The sequence below is a fragment of the Zingiber officinale genome, chromosome 4B, assembly GCF_018446385.1.
Source record: "Zingiber officinale cultivar Zhangliang chromosome 4B, Zo_v1.1, whole genome shotgun sequence".
Taxonomy (NCBI): Eukaryota; Viridiplantae; Streptophyta; class Magnoliopsida; order Zingiberales; family Zingiberaceae; genus Zingiber; species Zingiber officinale.
In genome coordinates this window covers 101,719,773-101,730,900 of record NC_055993.1, presented here as the reverse complement: position 1 = coordinate 101,730,900, position 11,128 = coordinate 101,719,773, and the positions used below count along the sequence as shown (strand labels likewise).

At 43.4% G+C, this 11,128-nt stretch overlaps 3 non-coding genes across 3 annotated transcripts; all 3 read left to right on the top strand.

Moving 5' to 3' along the window:
* The first annotated feature begins 10,620 nt into the window (after nucleotides 1–10,620).
* TRNAD-GUC lies at nucleotides 10,621–10,692 on the top strand. Its single transcript has one exon. It is a non-coding gene; the product is annotated as a tRNA-Asp (tRNA).
* Nucleotides 10,693–10,792: 100 nt separating this feature from the next.
* Nucleotides 10,793–10,864, top strand: TRNAD-GUC. Its single transcript has one exon. It is a non-coding gene; the product is annotated as a tRNA-Asp (tRNA).
* A 99-nt stretch (nucleotides 10,865–10,963) lies between these two features.
* Nucleotides 10,964–11,035, top strand: TRNAD-GUC. Its single transcript has one exon. It is a non-coding gene; the product is annotated as a tRNA-Asp (tRNA).
* Nucleotides 11,036–11,128: the final 93 nt, after the last annotated feature.

Here is an 11,128-nt window from a genome sequence, read left to right as displayed (position 1 = left end):
CTTTTATAAGTTTCTACAAGAGATTAAGAAAAGATTTGATATCTTTCCTTATTTGTAGATTAAAAGAGATTTTAATTTTTAGAGATAACTTTCTTTTTATCCACATGTTTAAAAGAAAGATTTTAATTTATAAAATTTCCTTTTTATTAACCAATCATGAAGGGATGAAAATTATTGGAGAAATTTTTATAAATTTCTAGAGACAAATTAGGAAGTTTTAATTAATTAAAACTCTCCTTGTTTGTAGCTTTAATATGGCCGACCATATGAATTGATGAGAAGAAAATTATTTTTAATTAAATAAATTTTCTTTTTCAATGGCAAAAGAATTAAGAAAGTTTTTATTAAATTTTCCTTATTTGCCAAGACCAAGGATTATAAAAGAGGGGGTAGAGGAGGCTTCATGGAAAAGAACTCTATTCTATTTTTCCTCTCTTTTCTCCTTGGGTGTGGCCGGCCCTTTCTTTCCTCTCCTCTCCTTTGTGTGGCCGAAACCTTCTCATGGTGGAGATAGCTTTGGTGGCCGGATCTAAGAAGGAGAAGAAGGAGAGAAAAGAAGCCTCTTTTCTAGCATCCCTTGGAGCATGGTGGTGGTGGCCAAACCTCTTCATCCTAGGAGAAGTTTTGATGGCCGAAACTTGTAAGGAAGAAGAAGGTGCTTGGTGGTTCTCATCTCGGAAGATCGTTGCCCACACAACGTCCGAGGTTAGAAGAGGAATACGGTAGAAGATCAAGAGGTTTTCTAAAAAGGTATAACTAGTATTTTTTCTTTCCGCATCATACTAGTTATTTTTGGAAATAATACTAAATACAAGAGGCATACGATTCTAGTGTTTCGAATTTGTTTTCGATATAGTGTTCTTTTGTTTTTCTTTTCCTTGTGATTTGATTGTTCTTTTCGGTTGACCTAAAGTTATTTTAGGAAATTAAATATTAGTTTTCCTTAAAAGGTTTTGTCTAGTCGGTGGTGGTTGCTCCCATATCCAAGAAGGCCATGTGCCTCGCCACGTCAGTACTGGGAACCAATTTTGGAAATTAATATTTAATGAAATTAATAACTTAGGTGATTTGGATCAAACGTGTTAAGTTTCGCAGGAGATCCAAGTCAAAACCTAAAAGAACAAATAGATTAAGTTTTGGATCAAACGTGTTAAGTTCCGCAGGCGATCCAAAATTTAATTTAAAAGAACACATGGTAGCTAGGAAAAGGTTCAGACCTTTGTACAAAATTTTTGTACAGTGGAACCTCTAGGTTTTATGAGTAGCAACCAACATTTAGATCGGGAGAAGTAGGCGGTCCGACCTGCCATTTAGTTTAGAAGGGAGCCCGCTCGGGGAGACGAAGATAAAAGTAATACTCCTTCCAGTGTTTATTGGAGGAGGGAAGTTTATCAAAGAAGACTAGGCCGGGCCGAGCCTGGAATAGATAGGTACCCAGCTCGGACTGCTTGGGATAATAAAAATAATAAAAAAATTTCCGGCGGAGAGGAATGCGGTGTATCTTGAACAACACCACCACTCCACACAAAAGGCGAAAAGTGTTGGGAACTAATTGGGCGAGCGGGAAACCAAAGAAATTGTAAACGTCGACTAAGAAGGGGTGAAGAGGAAACCGTAGACCGACTATGAATTGGTCGCGGAAAAAACAGATAGCTCCGCGTGGTGGTTTGTGCGGCCGAGCGGACGGTGAGGGTAGAACGAGTTCAAAGTCGGACGGAATATCATAACCATCAAGCAAGGTCTCGGCGTCGCACCGATCGAAGCGAGACTCCATGGTAGTATACCAGGGGCCTAAAGTGAGGTCTGCGGGTCGGGAAGAACTGACCATTGTCCGACCGAGCAAGAAAGCAAAAGGCAAGAAAAAGACACACGGCAGAAGGAAGAAGATGATGAAGGGGACAGCGACCAGAAGACAAGAACTTGACAAAAAACACAAGGGAAACAGAGAAGAAAGGCGGAAGAACCTTACAAAGAAGCTGAGGATCGAAGGAAGGAGGCGGGGAATCATCGGAAAATGGAAAATCAGAGTCGCCGGAACGCTGAAGCACCAAAGAAGGCTGCGGGACACGTGAACGCAAAGGTGCGGCGAAGGAAGAAGGCGAAGGCTTTATAAGGTCGGGCCCGATCGACCTCGACCGTCGGATACAGGTCACAGGAACCGAGGCCCACATCGGGTCGTTCATTTCAAACCGCCGATGTCCCATCGGACACATCGCCGAGCCATACAATGACGCCAGCGGAGGTGCCACGTGGCGCCATGCCACAAGGGCGTATTTAATGAGCGTCATTACGGTACGCAGCGCGCGTGCTCGGTCTTAATGGAGAGGATTTGCATGAATTCCAAGGAGATCCGAAGGGCGTCAGCGTTGACCGTCGACACGGTAGCAAAGCCAGCGGCAGTGTCACTTGGCCAAACTCATAGTCCAGTCAGTCGGACTTAGCGCCTCCTTCGACTAGACTTGAGGGGGAGGCATGTGATCCGGTGGTAAGGACAGGGGACCCTCGTGGGCGGAAGGTCAATGACATGTGGAGGTCAAAGGTCAAGATATTCAACGCTGAGACCCGACCGACCGGACGAAGAGGGCCGACCGATCGGGAATCCCCCGAGCCAAATGAAAGACAACCCGACTAGGGGTCGGGTTTCCGATGCTCAATGTAAAAAGATTTCAGGGCCGAGCGGGCTGTTCGTTCGGCCGGGGCACAAGGCAACAAAGACAGGCAGGAGCAATCTCATCTGAGCTTACGACCAGGGTAGAAGTGATATGTCTGCCGAGCGGCCGAACCGCTCAACCTTGGAATAGACAGGAGATGCAAGAGGACAAACGAGACAGGGGATAACATCATCCTCGAGACATCTGCCGCCGACAGGGAGCAGGGTGGGCGGCCGAGCCGTACACAGGATCATACGGTGGAAGCTTCCACCGTCACATCCAGGATATGCTTGGACGATTGCGGAATAGCGTCAGGGGTACTTTTCTGACATGGGCTTGTTAAGGTATGTTTGGGGAAGCGTGCACGCATCGAGAAGCATGCCCGTGCCTCCCCGGGGTCCTATATAAGGACCCCCAGACGTCGACGAAGGTATGCGCAATCCTCACTGTAGCCACAGTTACGCTGTCTCTCTCATTTCTCGTTGCCTGACTTGAGCGTCGGAGGGTCGTCACCAGGAAACCCCTCCCGACTCGGCTTCTTTGTAGGTCTATCGGAGATATTCATCGTCGGCCAGAGACAGCGGAGCGTGCCACGCCCCCAGCGTCTGTCGACTCAGCACTCGGACAAGATCAATCACACTTGACCGGATGTTGAGATTTGAAACCTTAGACTTGAGTGAAACAAGTTAGGGTTTATTAATCAATCTGGTGATCGATTGAACCAAAGCCAAATTGATCAATTGATCGATTGGGAGAGTCCCGTGAGCAAAGGCAGCTTAATCGATCAATCGATCGATTAGGAGTCATTCTCGCGATCACAAAAGCATTCCTAGCTGATTGATTAGGATGCACCAATCAATCAGCTAATTGATTAGGGTTTGATTTCTTGCAGTAACACGAGGAAAGTTGGAATCAATTGGTCAATCGATTCCGGGGACTTCTATAACAACACAGAAGCATTTTGGATCGATTAGCCGATCGATCCAACATCTCTCAATTGATCATTTGATCGATTGAGCATAGGTTGCAAGGTTTGGATGGATGGGATCGCGCAGATCTGACATGGCAATCGATTGGGAGTAGGTTCAATCAATTAGGAGCAGGCCCAATCGATTGGGAGCCCTAAAAGCACAGATATAAAGGCGACGACGAGTTTAAACAATGCCAACCTTTTACTCCATTTTCTCCGCCAGTTCTTGGAAGCTTAGGGTTGAGGTGCTGCTACACTTCCAAGCTTACAAGAGGCATTCACAAGTAACAAGAGATCAACCAAGAAGGTTTTTCATTTGTATTTATGTATTTACTTCTTGTTTTAAGTTGTATTGCTTGTGTGAGTTGTAAGAGGTTTCTCCACCTCCAGATTATTTTGGAGAAGGAATATGTTGGTCTTAGTGGACTGACAAGAGGGGGGTGAATTGATTGTTAAAAAAATAAACATTTTTCGACTTTCAACTCAGATTAGTAGCAACAGTATAATTATAACAAGTAAATTAAACAATTAAAAAAATGAAAGAAAAGGCAAAGAAGTTTACTTGGTTACAACCTAGGTGGTTGCTAATCCAAGACAAATGAAAAGTACTAAAAGTCTCCTTCGATGAAGATGGAGAAACCTCTTACACTCGTTGAATGCTCAGACAGTTGCTAGGAAATGAATACAAGAGTTGATATATATTTCCTAACTCCAGGGGTCTTTATATAGCCCCTGAAAAATTCTATCCGGGGCTGGAAGGTACCTCTAACAAGCTGGAAGGCGCCTCTAGCCAAGCAGGCGAGGATAAAACTTTATCCTCGCCAACGACCAATTTTTGCCTAGTCTAAGGCGTCTTCAAGTGATTGAAGGCACCTTCCATGAAGGCTTCAAGGCGCCTTCAATAGCTTGAAGGCTCGAAGGCACCTTCCACCAGAAAGGTGTGAGGGCGCCTCCAGTAGCGTTGGAGGCGCCTCCAATAGCCTCCAGTAGCTCTATTTTTCTCTTCTGTTGTTTCGTTCGCTTGAATGATTTTGGTTAACTGGAATAGGGCTCATCCAAACATATTTTCTAGCATTCTCCTCGAGCAGCCTTCCTTCTTGACTTCTCGTCCCTCGGACCACCATGCACGTCCTTCTTGTCCGCCGATGTACTTTTCAGAAGCACCTCATCCCTAGGATGCACCTAGCCCATCAACTCTCTTCCCACGCCATCCTTCTCGCTAGCTGCGTCTTTCGCTCGACTTCTTGTGTTCCTAAGCTCTTACACACTTAGACACAATGATCAAATACACATGACCTAACTTAACTTGGTTGATCACATTAAAACTACCACGGGGGTCAAGGTTGACTTGGTTGACTAAGCTTGAGTCTTGGTTTGAGTTTCGATGTTTGACAATACAAGACTTCGATGATATGGAAAAGTGCAGGTGCAGTTGTTCATTTGGGGAGATTGTTTGGTGCAATTCCCCTCTGATCAGGGTCTGATCAGGTTGATTGAAGAAGAGTCAAGTAGGTCAAGGTTGACCAGATACTTGACTGGGAAGTCCTAACTGGGAGGCTAGGCAGAAGGAAAATCCTGGTGAGTGAAGTCAGAAGGAAAATCCTAGTGAGTGAAGCTAGGTGAAAGTCTTGGTGAGTGAAGCCAGGCAGATAAAAATCATGGTGAGTGAAGCCAGGTGAAAATCCTAGTGAGTGAAGCTAGGTGAAAGACCTGGTGAGTGAAGCCAGGCAGAAGAGAAGTCCTAGTGAGTGAAGCTAGGCAGAAGGGAAGTTCTGGTGAGTGAAGCCAGACACGGGGAAATCCATATGGGTCAAGGTAGACCAGACATCTAGTGAAAGTCCAAGTAGGTCAACGGAGTGACCGGATACTTGGCACGATGAGGAAAAGTCCAAGTAGGTCAAGGGAGTGACCGGATACTTGGCACGATGAGGAAAAGTCCAAGTAGGTCAAGGGAGTGACCGGATACTTGGCACGATGAGGAAAAGTCCAAGTGGGTCAAAGGGATTGACCGGACACTTGGTGAGGGAGTCCTAGCAGGTCAAGGGTGACCGGATGCTAGGCATGATGAACCAATAGGTCATGGATTGACCGGATGTTAGTTTGGGGGCTTGGGACTTGGTTTTGGGCAAAAACCAAGGCTGGATCGATCAGTCGATCGATTGGCTAATGCCCAATCGATCAGGCGATCGATTGGGAAGGTCCCCGTGACAAGCCTCGAGTGGGCAAGTCGCAGAGCACACAGAACGCCTCTGGATCGATCAGTGGATCGATCCAGAGACCCCAATCGATCAGTGGATCGATTGGGGTGGCGCGTTTTTATGTGATAAAGGCTGGATCGATCAGCCGATCAATCCAGGCTTTTCCTGCAGAGCACAGAGGCGCTCTGGATCGATCGACTGATCGATCCAAAGCCTCCCCGATCGATTGGGAGCAATCCAATCGATCGGGGTCCGACCGTTAGCATCGATTTAAGCCGCAGGTGTTCGATTCATTCGGTAGAATTTACACGATTCATCTCCAATTCTTTCTATGCTTTCAGCTCTTCTCCACAGGGTTCTCACCGCCAACTCTTGAAGGTTCTTGGAGGTCTTCCAAGTCAAGAGGCGGATCTACAGCTGAAGAAGAAAGCTAGGGTTAGAGTTTTCTATACTCATTGTAAGCTTTTGCTTGTATTTGTGTATCCTTTCCTTTTTCTTCTTGTAGTGTGAACTTGTAGGGCTTCTCCGCCTTCGGTAGTTACCGAAAAGGAGTGTTTATTAGTGGAGGTGTGTGTGTGTGCGTGGATCCTTGGACTAGTCACCTCTTGTGAGGTGGATACCAAGTAAAATCCATTTGTTAGCATTGTTATAGTTGTTTCTTTGTATTTCCGCTGCACATCTCTGAAGAAACAAGAAACGAAGCACACAAGCACACGACGAGCTATTCACCCCCCCTCTAGCTACATTTCGGTCCCAACAAGTGGTATCAGAGCGAGGTCGCTCTTCACCGGAATCATCGCCGGAAGGGGCAAACATAACAAGAAGAGCTAGAGGGTGAAGAAGTTGGAGCAAAATTATCAAAGTCAAAGAATTCAAGAAGCTCAACTTCAAGATGCAATTCCAAGATGGACTTGGATTTGACACAAGGGTGGCTCCACCGTACACAACTCTTCTTCTCCAGCTCACGTGATTTTCTCCAATACTCACCGCCAGTTCTTGGAAGCTCTTGGGGACAAGTGCTGCTACACTTCCAAGGTTTAAGAGGTGATCAACTACAACTAGGTCAAGCAAGAAAAGGTTTTTCCTTTGTGTATTTGTATTTTTCTTCTTGTGTTGTGTTGTGTGAGTCTTGTATGAGATTTCTCCTCCTCCGATAGTTACCGAGAAAGAGTATTTTTCTTAGTGGAGAGCACCGTGTGTGTGGATCCTTAGATTAGTCACCTCATCTTGAGGTTGATACCAAGTAAATCTACTTGTTAGCGTTGTAAGTGTGTTTCATGGTTCATTCCGCTGCATATCATTATCACGACACAAGACAACAAAGCACGATGAGCTATTTACCCCCCCCCCCCTCCCCCTCTATCTACAAATCGACCCTAACAAAGGTGACTGGATACTCATGGGGGAGATCCGGACAAGGTCAAGGTGACCAGATGCAGATGCTTGCGGAGAGGCCCGAAGCAAGTCAGAGTGACCGAATGCCCACGAAGAGGCCCAAAGCATGTCAAAAGTGACCAAACACAGATGTTTGCGGGAAGCTAGAGTAATTCAGATTAACTGGATACTCACGGGGAGATCTCGGAGTGGTTCAGAATTATCATATGCTTATGGAGAGATCCAAAATATGTCAAGAATGACTGAAAGCTAGCAGGAGAGTTGAACTATGAGAGTAATTATGGTCCTTCATTTAAGGTGAGGATTGTTGGGCATTCAATCAAAATCTCATATTGGAAAGATTTGGAAAAGATCATGCGTTTAAAAGGATGTAAGATATCTCCATTGGTATGAGACCTTTTGGGTAGAGCTCAAGAGCAAAATCATAAGGGTTTAGGCTCAAAGTAGACAATATCATCTCATTGTGGAGATATGTGAACATCCTTCGATCACAACACTATGGGCACTATGGACCTCTCTACTATCGAGGCTATGGAAGTCATGATGTACATTGAGTTGCTAATACTATGAACCTCCTGCTTGATGTTGTGCTTTCAAAGTATAATCTTTTTGCATGTCCTGTAGTTTACAGTAGAAACATATACTCTGATCCAGTGGATATCATGATGTTACATGATTTGGTGCACCACATTGAAAACACTTTAGGGGTATCTGGCCCCTCTGTGATGGGAGTGAGAGGATAGATCCCTGTGATATCTTAGCCACCTTTGTGACTGTGAAGACTCTACAGTTGTATCCTGACCACAGGGTGGATAACCTCAACTCTGCTATCTAGAGTGTGAGGTCTGCGAGGTATGTTGGCTAGCTTCCCTTTCTAGAAGACTTGTTGATGAGTCATCTCAATAAATATGGGTTGATCAAGTGTTTCCCGATAAGTAGTAAATGGGAATCCATACATTCTAATCTGAATATATGTTGCAAGTCCTTGTGTAAAGTGAAACGTATGATCTGAATCCTGAGCTACCATATGTGAGCAAAACTCGACAAGTGGGCTAAATTTTGCACTATAGTCTAGCATGCTTTGGTCACCTTGCTTGAGATTCATGAATTCCTAGCGTCAAGAAATACAAAATGTCACAGGAAAATATTGTCTAACGCCTCTCTTAATGATTTCCAAGAGATACTTGATCCCCAAAAATAGTCTTTTAAATAAACGGCTAACTCTATCTTCTGTGTGTATAAATAGAACATGTACCCAAAAGTACACTTATTGTCCTCCAACTATGTACGTGCCACCCAAGGATCGGTGCCTCCATGAAATAGTGTAAAACAATCATTTGCTAAACTAGCAAGCAATGGAATATGAGCTTTTTCAATGAGAACGGATGTTGTGGGGATGGCTGGTCTGGCTACATGAGCTCAACAAGATGAGGTTGTCCCTCTGTCTGACCACCAACTCCAATACCGAGACCAACTTAAGCTTCTAGTATCATCCCAAATGGGGATATATGAGCCCCATCCAAACCATGATCAAACCTCTACCTAACAGAGGCACGCTAACATGCACAACCACTACCTCAACCACTACCCCCATTGCAACATAGTTGCGACTACAAGCATGACTACTACCCCAATCATAACCATGAGCTCGTGGCATTGCCTACAAAATCAAATAAAACTTTTTAACAATCAATCATAACAAAAAGATAGTTAAATCAATGAATGACTCTTAAATCCTATAATTCAGAGATACAACTCAACTTGCATAAAAATTCTTTTGCTCGAGCATCACATAAGCAGAAAACAAAGATTTCAAAATAAGATCGAACCCCATTAACATAAATTACAAATCGAGTTCTAATACCAATAAAATTATCATGCCCCTAGGGTGAATTTCCAAGAACCCTACTCGATGACAATATAATAAAAGAAACCTTAAGAACTATATAAACTGAATAACTAGGAAATTCATCAAATTTATATATATCATATTCTTGGTAAATAACAAAACTATATAGATAAAACAACATATGAAATAAAACATAAATATAACAAAACAAAAGTAAAATAACCTAGGAATTAGCACATCAAGATCTCTGAGCAGTTCTATGTAAGATTGAAACCAACTATAATATTAAAAAGATCCATGTGCCTATAAAATTAGAGGCTAAGGAAAGCAAACAATAAGTTAAATAACTAAATGAGTAATTAGGAAATATGTACCTGAATTTAATTTTATTTAAGAGCTCAATGAAGCACAATTTATTCTTAATTCTTCTTTAAGTTTTTAAATTGTACATAAATGCATGTATATTATGATCACTAGCATTTGTATGCTAGAATTAGAATTCATCTCCATATATTATCATTGATTAAAGATGAATTCTTAAATTAACAGGTATATAAGTCATCCATGGTATAATATCAACATGGATAAATGTTATCAATAATGATGTAAATTTGAAAAATCAACTAAAAGTGAACAATTGGGGCTAATATCAACAAAGTATAATAATATCTAATTTTGATCCTCATATGGTGGCAAAAAGAAAATACGCTCACCCCAGTATACCCGTGAATCCGTCCTAGGACCAACACGGAGGAGATAAATCACGGAAGGCTATTAACATTTGGAATAGTGACTAACACATAAGAGAGACATTTGCCTCGATTTTGTCAAGATTCGAACCTCAGACCTTATGATAGTAACACCTTATGCGCTAATTACTAGACCATCCCGAGAAAACCTTTTGATCCCCATATGAACATATATGTGAATAGGAAGTAATATTATTAATTTACACTCTAATGATTTAATTATTTTAAATCCTCATTTTACTATTTTAAATGTCATTTGGCAGCGGGTTTTTTTCCATAGAATTATCATCCTCAACTACTTCCAACCATGACAATGATTTACTCTCGATCGCCCCTTAAGCTCTCGCATGAGTATGATCTTGCTCGGTTGGATTCACAATTGTGTAGGATGAGCGAAGCTAACCAAAGACAATCGAGTTGGCTTCCAATCTCCTGAGGGGCCTCCATGGGTGGACCTCTTGGGACTCAAGCCCTCGGTTGGAATCCTCTCCGACCTGCGTCCTGCGAAAACCTTCATTGATGTCGATAATGCTCGAAAATTTGCTTTTTACAAAACTGGAGAGTACCTTGTATTTGATATGAATCGGATCTAGATTGTGCGAACCTTCAATTCGATAAGGGTTGCTGTGTGAAGAAACCTCAGGAACCATGAGTCTAAATCCTGTCGCCGGCGGCAAGGCAGATTCGGTGCCCGACGTACCGGCAGGCGGCAGCGGGGGTGAATGTGCTCCTTGCATTGCCGCCTGAATTGTGGGCACCCTAAAATAAATATCTATTAGTGTTTTAATGAGACTAGAATACCGCCAATGTCGTTGTAGTATAGTGGTGAGTATTCCCGCCTGTCACGCGGGTGACCCGGGTTCGATCCCCGGCAACGGCGTTATTTTGGATTTATCCTATTTTTCCCCCCTTCCATTTGCTCTTTTTGGAAATTGCAATAATTAAATCTTGAGTAATTATCCAAGAAACTATAAACGCATGTCGTTGTAGTATAGTGGTGAGTATTCCCGCCTGTCACGCGGGTGACCCGGGTTCGATCCCCGGCAACGGCGTTTGTTGGATTTATCCTATTTTTTTCCCCTTCCATTTGCTCTTTTTCGAAATTGTACTAATTAAGTCTTGAGTAAATATCCAAGCGAATATAAACAAATGTCGTTGTAGTATAGTGGTGAGTATTCCCGCCTGTCACGCGGGTGACCCGGGTTCGATCCCCGGCAACGGCGTTTTTAATTTAGCCTGTTTTTTCCCCCTTCCATTTGTTCTTTTCCGAAATTGCACCAATTATTGCTCGTGCAACTGAGCCAACTAGACATGAC